Genomic DNA, 11,623 nt, shown 5'->3' with positions numbered 1-11,623 from the left:
AAGTGTGGGGTCCAATTGGACTGTCCAATTCAATTCAGAAAAATGATTTTATTTAGACATGCGTTTGAATAGTCCTTAACCTGGATCCTCTCATTGAAACTTTACAAAATCCCCATTTGTTACGTCTGAGATTTCAGTAGGACTTGAGTGCAGCCAATTTAGTCCGTATTTAACCCACAGGGTTTGAGTCACATGAGTTCCTCTGCCACCCTTTCTAAAATGCATGTTTCATCTCACCTGGGCATCTGTGCTGAGCACAGAAATCAACAAAGCAGCACCCATGAAGAAGAGCTTCATTTTTCTCAGCTTGTGGTTTCCTTCCCCAAATGAGAAAGTGTCCTAAGCACGAATGCTTGGATTAAGGATGGATCTTTAGTGATTTATCAGGATAAGCCAGACTGCCCAAACTGAAAGGGGCAATTGATAAGGCCTTCAAATTACCTCTTGAGAAAGTTTATAAGGACACATTCACAAAGAAAGATCTGGTGCCAACCAAAATATTCCTCCACCCTCTATATTATCATTATTATTTTGAGAATGACCTTTACGTAAAAGAAAATAATGATGAAAATGCCACCTGAAATTTATGTGATGATAATGGAGTGTTTCTGAAAGGCCATTTGTTGTTTAAAATCTTTTTTTCCTGGATTTGACTGAACATTATCTTCTCTTAATCCTCTTTTGATTATCTTTCTTAGTTTGATTGATTTAGACCAGGGGTGTCCAAACATGGGAACTTTAAGTCTCGTGGACTTCAACCCTAGGGTAATGTGCCAAGACGTCCCGCTTTCAGCAGGACAGTCATGGTTTTTGATAATTTGTCCCGTGTCCCGCAACGTGTTCCAAAAGTCCCGATTTTCCAAAAGAAAGAAAACAATTATAAAAAGGACGCCATTAAAAAAAAAGTTTTTATTTCTCTGAAGTGTTGTTCCCAATGTGGCCTTTAGAGGGCAGTCGTTTCCCTCTCTCCACTCGGCTCCCTCCCCTCCTGCGCATGCGCGTGCTGATGCACACATTTTTTCTTAAGGCAGCGCGGCGAGGAGGAGGATCGGTCCCGGGCCAAGAGGCTCAGCCATTGGAAGGTTTTTCTTTTTCTTTTTGCCCGCTTCTCTCGGGCGCCGCTCTCCCTGCAGCCATTTCTCCCTCTTTCTCCTTTTTGTCCTTTCTCCTCCTTCCCCCAAAAAGAGAACAGAGAGGGAGAAAGAGGAGATGTAGGAGATAGTGGGATCGCTGTTTTCTGAGCTTGGTGAGCAAGGATCCCCCACCCCACCTCCTCTTAAGGAAAGGGGAGGTGTGGGGCAGATCATGGGATCACTGGTTTCTGAGCTTGGTGAGCAAGGATTCCCCACCCCACCTCCTCTTAAGGAAAGAGGAGGTGTGGAGCAGATCGTGGGATCTCTGGTTTCTGAGCTTGGTCAACAAGGATCCCACTATCTTACTATTTTATTTTTCTTTAGGTACACTGAGAGCATATTCACCAAAGACAAATTCCTTGTGTGTCCAATCACACTTGGCTAATAAACTATTCTATTCTATTTTACTCTACTCTATTCATTTCTATTTCAATTCTAACAAGGAGTTTAGCTTCTCTCTCTTGAAAATGTAAGCCAGCATAAGGCAATATAATGCAAGCTAGCCTTAACTTTCAAACAGTTCATTTAATGATCAAAGTTACAATGGCATTGAAAAAAGTGTCTGATGACCATTTTCACACTTAACGACCATTTTCACACTTAGCGACCATTTTCACACTTAGCGACCATTGCAGCATCCTCATGGTCACGTGATCAAAATGTTGATGTTTGGCAACAGATTCGTATTTATGATGGTTCCAGTGTCCTAGGGTCATCTTTGACAAAATATAAAATTTTTAATCAAGCCCCCCCCCCCCCCCGTCAATGGTGTCCCTCTTTACCAATTTGAAAATCTGGTCACCTTACCCTAGGGAATTCTGGGAGTTGACGTCCACCAGTCTTAAAGTTCCCAGGTTTGGACCCCCCTGATTGAGACCATTCATTTAGTGACTTCTCAAAGTTACAATGGCACTGAATATGTTATTTATGACTATTTTCACACTTGTGACCATCGCAGCATCCCCATGGTCACATGATCAAAATTCAGCCACTTGGAAACTGGCATATATTGATGTTGCTCTCAGTATCCCAGGGTCATGTGATCACCGCTTGTCACTTCTGAATGGGGAAGCTATATTTGTTGTAATAGAAAATACAGGGATATGTTATTACATAAAAGTAAGAAAAGTTGAGGTCTGCTACCTTATTCTTCTGCACCAAAAGAAGTCAGAAGTAAATTATTTTCTTTTTCTTTTTCAGGCATCTGAAATTATACTTTGTGCTAAACACTAGTTTTCATTTTAGCTCTTTTTTGCAGATGGGTTCCTTAGCATGTTGTTGAAATCAAATCTGAGTGACTTCTTTACAACCCAAGTCCAGTATTAAAAGAAAATCTGAGCCTGTATATCAAAACTCAAAATATTTTTGGCTTCCTGTTGGGCGTTGCCTGCAGGGGTTGTTTCGTTTTTAACAGTTCCGGACCCCTGGCTGCGTTAAGCTGTCTAAACAGCATCCATCAACTGTTTGACAGTTTGATTACCTCTCCTTCGGGCATAGGAGGGGAGGGGAGAAGCTGTGTTTGGGTAGTGCTCCATTCAACCTCCCCAGAACATAAATCTGGGGGTGGAAGGTGTGAGCCACCCTATAACTCAGTGAATTCTCCACACCAAGGACTTTTTCTGCTTTTTTGCAGAACGAAGGCATACGTCCACCCTCAGCTCAATGATTGATTTATAATTGATTCCAACGCAGGCAGACAAATATTGGAGAACTTCTAATTGTATGTATTGCAGACTTTAACTCCATTCTCTCAAAAAATTCCTTCTGATAAACTACCTGCCAGAAAGGCAAAGAAGATGGCACCGAAGAGCTTTGTAGGCGGGGTTATGCTCTGATGTTACAGATTTTCACAGAGCTTAGACCTTTTAAAGATCATTAATTCAGTAGTGATTTATTACTAAACTAAATAGTAATTGCTGGACAAGCAGCTTGCCTGGATTTAGTAATTGGGTGTAGGAGAAGATTAACTCAGAAATGGCCTTTAAGCAAAAAAACTCAAAGGGTGCTGGCAGTTCACCCGCTCCGGCATCTAAATTATAGTCACTACTCCCCCCCCCCAACCCCATCCTACTCCTGCAGGGGAACCTTTGACTTGAAAAATACTGCAAAAAGAACTAAGTGCAGCCTTAGTTGAGGCTTTAAAAAATCATGCAGCTGCGATGGAAATTAAAATACAGGAAAATATATCTGTTGCCTTTAAGGAATTGTCAGAAGAAGTTATGAATTCGGTCTAGATGCGTAATCAACAAATTAGAGTCGATATTTTAGAGGCTTTTAAATGCCTATCGGGCTATGTATCAGGAATCGAGGAAAAATTGGAAGATCTTAATGATTCCAATATTAACCTGGTAACGAAAATGGATGTGGTCCAAGGCAAGGTTGAAGATGCAGAAAATGAAATTATAATGTTGCAGTATAGACAGATGGAATTTGCTTTAAGGATAAGAGGCCTTAAAGAGAAAAACCAAGAAAATCTGAAGCAGACCTTCTCAGAAGCTTTTGATCAATTGATGGGATGGTCAGGAGGGGATTTTGACTGGCAGATTGACAAGATATACTGTGTTAATTCTTGGCTTGCCAGACAAAAACAACTCCCAAGAGACATTGTGGTGTATTTTGCCACGAGAAATATGAGGAATTTGATATTGCAAGAGTCTTATAAAACCAAGTTGCAAATTGGAGGTCAGGAGGTGATTGTTTTGAAGGAAATACCACCCAAAATGTTGAGATCAAGGAAAGACTACGCCTTTTTAGTCGATGAGCACAAAAAACGTCAGTTACAGTTCAGATGGGAAGCTCCAGCTGGGTTAGCAGTTACTTACCAGGGACAAAGATATTGTCTTAACTCAGTATGGAAGGCTCAAGATTTTTATAATAATATACTGAAGGCTGGACATCCCCCCTTCCAGGACCCAGAGAAAGAGAACAAGAAGGACAGGACAGACAGCAAGATACCCAAGGATCATTAAGGCTGGATCAACTTCCTCTCTCAGAACTAGAAGGAGCGAAGGAGCAAAGATAAACCAGTGTGATTACTAGGCATATGGAACAAGAGTTTAAAAAGCAACAAGCTTTGCAACATACATGCGCAACCGTCCAAGAATTCACAGGTTTTAGCTCAGAAGCAGTGGGAGGAACCAGGCCGAAAGTCAAACTACAGGATTTTCAGATGGCTCTTAAAAAGCTTCAGGGAGCTAAAGATGATAACTAAGTTCTTAACCTGGAACGGTAATGGCTTCAACTCTCCACAGAAAAGGAAGAAAATAAATCATTATTTGAAACAATTTAAGAACGACATAATTTGCCTGCAAGAGACACATATCAGATCAACTGACCAGAAATATTTGATCAATACAAGACTTGGACAACACTTTGTAGCCTCTGCCTGAGAGAAGAAAAATGGTATAGTTATTTACTTAAGAAAGGACATGAAAGCCAAATTAATTGACGCAGATTCTCAAGGAAGATATATTGCAATACAACTGGTATTAAAAGGGAAAAAGATGCTTTTAATGAACACTAACCAAAGGGAAGACTTAAAAGAAATGACAGGATGTGAAATAGTTAAAAAGGTTAAATATCTAGGAGTCTACATCTCAACCTCAAACGGGAAACTATATAAGTATAATTATGAGCCACTATGGCGTAGTATACAGATAGAGATGAAAAATTGGGAAAAATTACAATTATCCTTGTTGGGAAGAATAGCAGCAGTGAAAATGACTGTCTTGCCTAAATTTCTATTTCTTTTTCAAATGATACCAATATTTTAAAAAGATGCAAACTTGCTAGAATGGCAGAAGGGTATTAACACATTTGTTTGGGCAGGGAAGAAGCCGAGAATAAAACTTAAAATAATGCAAGATGTACATAAGAGAGGAAGTTTGAAATTGCCAAATCTAAAACTATATTATGAAGCAGTAGTTTTATCAGTAATCAGCGATTGGATTAACTCAACAGATGATAGAATACTTAATATCAAAAGGCATGATTTGGTATATGGTTGACATGCTTACTTGTTATATGACAAGAAGGTGGATAAGAATTTTAAAAGTCATATTTTAAGGAATGCTCTACTGCAGGTCTGGAAAAAATATCAATATAAACTAAATGATAAGATACCTATGTGGGCAATTCCTAGACATGCAATAGAGAACATAAATATAGTATAAAAACAGGATGTAACTACATACAGACAGCTTCTCACTTTAGAAAGAGGTGTATTACAATTAAAACCCTTGAATGTACTAAAAGAGGAAAAGGTAATTCAAACATGGTTTCAGTATGGGCAGTTACAGGCCAGATGGAAAAAAGATCAAAAAATGGTTTTACACAAAATGACGATAATTTACTAAAACAAATTAGGGATCAAAGTCAAACGCATATAAAAGGATTATATAATGTAATAATAGAAATGGATTCAGAAACAGAATTAGTCAAAGACTGTATGATAAAGTGGGCACAAAATTTTGAAGAACCAATAATGTTGGATACATGGGAAAAGATATGGTTAAGAAATGTAAAATTCACACAAGCCCAGAATTTGAGAGAAAACTTTTATAAGATGTTTTATAGATGGCATTTAGATCCTAAAAAACTGGCCTGTATATATCCAAATTTACAATCTAAATTCTGGAGATGTGATTGTCTCGATGCTACATATTACCATATATGGTGGACTTGTAAAAAGGTAAAAGCATTTTGGATAAAAATATGATGGATTATGCAAAATGTTCTTTAAAAAAGGATAAAGTTTACCCCTCAATTATTCTTGTTAGGTAACTAACAAGACTGATTAACTACTGATTGTACTGTTATAGTGACTAACTTGATTTTGTATTTAATAATGGCAGCAAGACTGTTGGTGGCGCAATACTGGAAGAAGGAAGATTTGCCTACTATTCAAGAATGGACATTAAAAGTAAAAAACCTAGCAGAGATGGCTAAAATATCAGCATATCTCAAGGACCACTCAAATGAGAGATATAAACTGGAGTGGAGAAGATGGATTGACTATATTCAAAATAAATACGGGACTAAGAAATTCCAGATAGTTTATGACTGAAGAAATAAGGAATGATATAATCTGTTTAGAGTTAGCCTAGCAAAGAGGAGTTAAAGCTCAAATGAAAGTTGATACTAACTTTCTTTAAGTTTATTTTAGAACATCTTTGTTAAAGATTTATACCCTGTATTTGTTCTAGGAAGTTGGTGGGGGGGAGGTTGGGGGGGTTGGATGGGGAGGGCAGGGGGGGAAGGTAAATATTTGCAAAAGTTTTTTTTTTCCTAAAAATTTTCAATTAAAAAAAACTCAAAATATTTTTAAAGAGGGCATTTCAGGATATTTCAAATATGGACCTAAGAATTGCAAGTGCCTGTAAAAGTCACAGAAATGGCTCGTTGCCTGTTAAAATGCCACAGTGGTATTTAGATTTCAGATTAAAGTTGGTGCGTCAAAAATTGATGTCATTCAGGCTGTATGAGACTCCCCAGAGAATGTATGTCAATCTCAAATCATGGCCTTCTAAATCTAGTGACTTCATATTTCTCAACATCACTCATTCCTTTAATCCAGGGCTGGCAAACTACTGGTCCACGGGCCAGATGTGTCACGTACTGGCCACACCCACGCCCAGTTTAGCGAAGGGGAGGGAGAAGTCCTGATATGTCAAGTGAAGCTACTGTGACGATGTAATTTTGACACCCCTGCCTTTAATCATACAAAGCAAGAGCCTGCAAAGTACAATTTTAAATATGGCAGGTCTAAACATTTTAGCATCACACAAACTCTTATGTTTAACTGTTGATTTCCCCCCCCCGCCTTACCAGATAAATCAAAATATCTCTTTCTGCCATCGTTTAAAGAGTAATTCTGAAATCATGACAGCTGTTTTTTTTCAAATAGAAAAAGCATCCTGATGATGGACTTGTAATCATGTTTTGAATAACAGAGTTGAAAGGTGGGATTCAGCCAGTTCGCAACAGTTTGGGAGAACCGGTTGTTAACTTTCTGAGCTGTTTGGTGAACTAGTTGTTGGAAGAAACCATTAGGGCAGAGAACCAATTGTCAAATTATTTGAATCCCACCACTGCTTGGAGGTCTTCTAATCCAACCTCCTGCTCAAACAGGAGCCCCTGTTCCATTTCAGAAAGAGGCTGTCTAGTCTCTTCTTAAAAGTCCCTAGTGATGGCGCACCAACAACTTCTGGAGGCAAGTTATTCCACTGATTGATTGCTCTTACGATCAGGAAATTCCTCCTTAGTTCTACGTTGCTTCTCCCCTTGGTTCGTTTTCATCCATTGATTCTTGTCGTGACTTCTGATGCAATTTTTATTTTCATTTATTTCACTTCTCTTTTTTTTTTTTACCAGAATCAACCAAATATTGTTCTGACCTGAATTTCATCATCATATTGGGAACAATGCGAATTTTCAGAACACAATGATAAAGACAACACTCTGTGATAATGCTGGATATATTTATTTGCAAATGTTCGTTCTTGTAGAATAACCCGTGTTAACAATCAGGAGGAAATACCCCCAAATTGGCAGAAAGAATTCTAAAGGTTGCAACCCTTCTCAGAAGAAAGTTTTCCCTCTGATCCTTGACTAGGAACAAATTACGGAAGCCAGGAAGAGAAAGTGTAGGAGGTGGCTCTGGATTTTATTCTCAGCAAATGTAGTTAGTGGGTCTAGGGGGAAAAACAAGAGTGAAAATTTGGCATTAAAAAAGGATATGAAACTGACTCTTATGCTGATAGAAGTGAATATTTGTAGCTCAATGTTGAACTGCGGATTCTTTGGTACTCTCTGAGCTTAGTTGTTTTCTAGCAGATGCTTCATTATTAAGCTAGGTAATATAGTTAAAAACCTGCAGTGTTGCAGCATTCACAACTTCTGGAGGCAAGTGGTTCCACTGATTCATTGTTCTAGCTGTCAAGGAAATTTCTCCCTAATTATAAGTTGCTTCTCTCCATGATTAGTTTTTACCCATTGCTTCTTATCCTGCCCTCAGGTGCTCTGGAGAATAGCTTGACTCCCCACCTCCCCCGAGGTGGTACAGTGGTTAGGGTGCAGTACTGCAGGCCGCTTCAGCTGACTGTTATCTGCAGTTCAGCAGTTCAAATCTCACCGGCTCAAGGTTGACTCAGCCTTCCATCCTTCCGAGGTGGGTGAAATGAGGACCCAGACTGTGGGGGCGATATGCTGACTCTGTAAACCGCTTAGAGAGGGCTGAAAGCCCTATGAAGCGGTATATAAGTCTAACTGCTATTGCTATTCTTTAGGGCAACCCCCGAGATATTGGAACACTGCTATCATGTCACCCCTAGTCCTTCTTTTCATCACACTAGACATTCCCAATTCTGGCAACCGTTCTTTAGATGTTTTAGCCTCTAGTCCCCTGATCATCTTTGTTGATCTTCTCTGCACTCTGCATTTTTTTCACATCCATAATAGAAGGCTGCTAATATTTCAGAATGTTGCTGTCTATGCATTTGAAAGCAACTTATCATAAAGTCCTAGGAAAAATCTGCACAATGTAAAGCTCTACTGAAGCAAAGAGTATCTTCCATACTCACTGGCATACATTCTCCTAGTGGGATCTTTTGATTTTAATTGCCTGGAAAGAATAAAAACAGAAAAGGAATTCAGCACATGTTTAATGACTGGAGTATGCATTCTATTGTGGACATTACTAGGACAAAAATGCATAATTCTTGCAATAGATGTGATGGGCATGTAATAGCATCTTTGGGGATTCTAACATCAATCAACAATCTACCATTAATATTTTGTCGCAAATGTCAGCATTAGTTTCTAAAAATAAATTCAGGAGAGTAAATTTGAAACACATATAAATATTTCTCCTGGCTGTGTTAACCATTGATTGTGACCACAAAATTTCTGTTGCTAAGTGAAACACTTGTTTTACTAACTCAGTCCTACATGAACATTAGGAAAGGGCCAGAATATGATAGAAAGAAGGGAAGTAGAAGAACAGCCAATATATTATTTCGGATCCCAAAATATCTAAGGTGATGCAAATATCTGACAGTTGTTGCAAAATCTGCTGGTTGGAACAATTCATTTAACATTTATGGACTGGTATTCATGTTTTCCAGAAAGATTATTTTTCCTTGTTCACCTGTTCCAGGAAAACTCCCTGATGAAACAATACCCTGTATCTGAGAGGATTCCCTTTGCACAGCTGGACAGTATCTCTTATTCTATTGAAGAATTTGCTCTGATACTATCTCTTTGTTCCCTACCTTTTCTCCCTGATGAAGAATTGTCAGAAAGGAAGAAATCTGCCATATTAGGAAAAGTTACAACCCAGGAGTGTCAAACGGGCAACCTCTGGGCTGGATGCGTCCTGCACAGACCATGCCCACCCCAGCTTCACAATTGGGAAAAACATCAAGAAACGTCACATGACGGAAATGTGACACGGTGAGTTTGGCATATGTGGCCAAAGCCTCAGCATCATAGCATGTTTTCAATGCCTAGCCATGGATACCCAGACATCAGTCAACAAAATACAACTTATCTGTCGGAGTGAATATCTGCATTTGATTCCAGAAATGTATCCAATACAGCAAACTATAAATGCATATAAATCCTTTTTATCATTTGATCAGTGTCAGAGAAACCCCCCAACCAAACGGAAAAATTAAAACCTGGGAGTAAGATCAACCCAAATGTCACATATATTCTCTTTAGCCTTGCAATCTTTCTGGCCTATGCCTAGATGTGGTGTCTTGGGTGAGGGAATGTCACATCTCATTTATGTGACATCTCTCTTGTCAGCACTGTGCTTCAATGCTTGTATTTATGATGGGAATTTGAGATTTGAGAAATCCTATTCCCAAGCCATTTGCATATTACTTAAGGGCTGATATATATGTTCCGTAGACCACAAAATTTCTGTTGCTAAGTGAAACGTTTGTTTTACTAACTCAGTCCTACATGAACATTAGGAAAGGTATATGTTTTTTCATTTTTAGTGCCAGCAGAATCTTCTTCTCCCACTTCAAAGGAATAGCCCTTTAAAAATCCACACGATTTCATACCTACCTGGCCTTTGGAGGCAGAAGACTTTTCCCCAGAGATACGAGGTTTTCCAGAGGCAGCCAGAGGAAACAAAGGTAGTAGGGGCAGGTCATGCAGAGATAGCAGGTGCATGTTGTGACAAGGCAACAGTGGGTTCATGTTCTGAAGAGACAGTAGGGCCAGATTTCGCAGAGAGAGCATGGGCATGTTGTGCTGAGACAGGAGTTGTATGTTTTGAAGAGAGAGTAGGATCAGGTCGTGCAGAGACAGCATGGGCATGTTGTGCTGAGACGGGGTTCATGTTCTGAAGGGACAGTAGGGTCAGGTTGCACAGATACAGCATGGGCATGTTGTGCTGAGACAGGAGGTTCATATTCTGAAGAGAGAGTAGGGTCAGGTTGCGCAGAGACAGCATGGGCATGTTGTGCTAAGACAGGGGGTTCATGTTTTGAAGAGACAGTAGGCTCAGGTTGCACAGAGACAGCATGGGCATGTTGTGCTGAGACAGGAGGTTCATGTTCTGAAGAGACAGTAGGGTCAGGTTGTTCAGAGACAGCATGGGCATGTTGTGCTGAGACAGGGGGTTCATGTTTTGAAGAGACAGTAGGATCGGGTTGCGCAGAGACAGTATGGGCATGTTGTGCTGAGACAGGAGGTTCATGTTCTGAAGAGACAGTAGGGTCAGGTTGCACAGAGACAGCATGGGCATGTTATGCTGAGACAGGGGGTTCATGTTTTGAAGCGATAGTAGGGTCAGGTTGCGCAGATACAGCATGGGCATGTTGTGCTGAGACAGGAGGTTCATGTTCTGAAAAGATAGTAGGGTCAGGTTGCGTAGAGACAGCATGGGCATGTTGTGCTGAGACAGGAGGTTCATGTTCTGAAGAGACAGTAGGGTCAGGTTGCACAGAGGCAGCATGGGCATGTTGTGCTGAGACAGGAGGTTCATGTTCTGAAGAGATAGTAGGGTCAGGTTGCGTAGGGACAGCATGGGCATGTTGTGCTGAGACAGGAGGTTCATGTTCTGAAGAGAGAGTAGGGTCAGGTTGCGCAGAGACAGCATGGGCATGTTGTGCTGATACAGGAGGTTCATATTCTGAAGAGAGAGTAGGGTCAGGTTGCGCAGAGACAGCATGGGCATGTTGTGCTAAGACAGGGGGTTCATGTTCTGAAGAGATAGTAGGGTCAGGTTGCGCAGATACAGCATGGGCATGTTGTGCTGAGACAGGAGGTTCATGTTCTGAAAAGATAGTAGGGTCAGGTTGCGTAGAGACAGCATGGGCATGTTGTGCTGAGACAGGAGGTTCATGTTCTGAAGAGACAGTAGGGCCAGGTTGCACAGAGGCAGCATGGGCATGTTGTGCTGAGACAGGAGGTTCATGTTCTGAAGAGATAGTAGGGTCAGGTTGCGTAGGGACAGCATGGGCATGTTGTGCTGA

At 40.3% G+C, this 11,623-nt stretch overlaps 1 long non-coding RNA gene across 1 annotated transcript; it reads right to left on the bottom strand.

Annotated features, from left to right (window-relative positions):
• Nucleotides 1-7,598: 7,598 nt before the first annotated feature.
• LOC148043004 (uncharacterized) lies at nt 7,599-9,091 on the bottom strand. Its single transcript, XR_015698324.1, has 2 exons — nt 8,714-9,091; nt 7,599-7,825 (listed from the first exon to the last, which is right to left on the bottom strand). It is a non-coding gene; the product is annotated as an uncharacterized LOC148043004 (long non-coding RNA).
• Between the last annotated feature and the right edge of the window lie 2,532 nt (nt 9,092-11,623).

This window comes from Thamnophis sirtalis, unplaced genomic scaffold (genome assembly GCF_051295495.1).
Source record: "Thamnophis sirtalis isolate CommonGarterSnake01/CBP01778 unplaced genomic scaffold, rThaSir2_p1.2 scaffold_13, whole genome shotgun sequence".
Taxonomy (NCBI): Eukaryota; Metazoa; Chordata; class Lepidosauria; order Squamata; family Natricidae; genus Thamnophis; species Thamnophis sirtalis.
The sequence above is the reverse complement of the archived record's forward strand: the minus strand, read 5'-3'. Positions and strand labels throughout refer to the sequence as shown.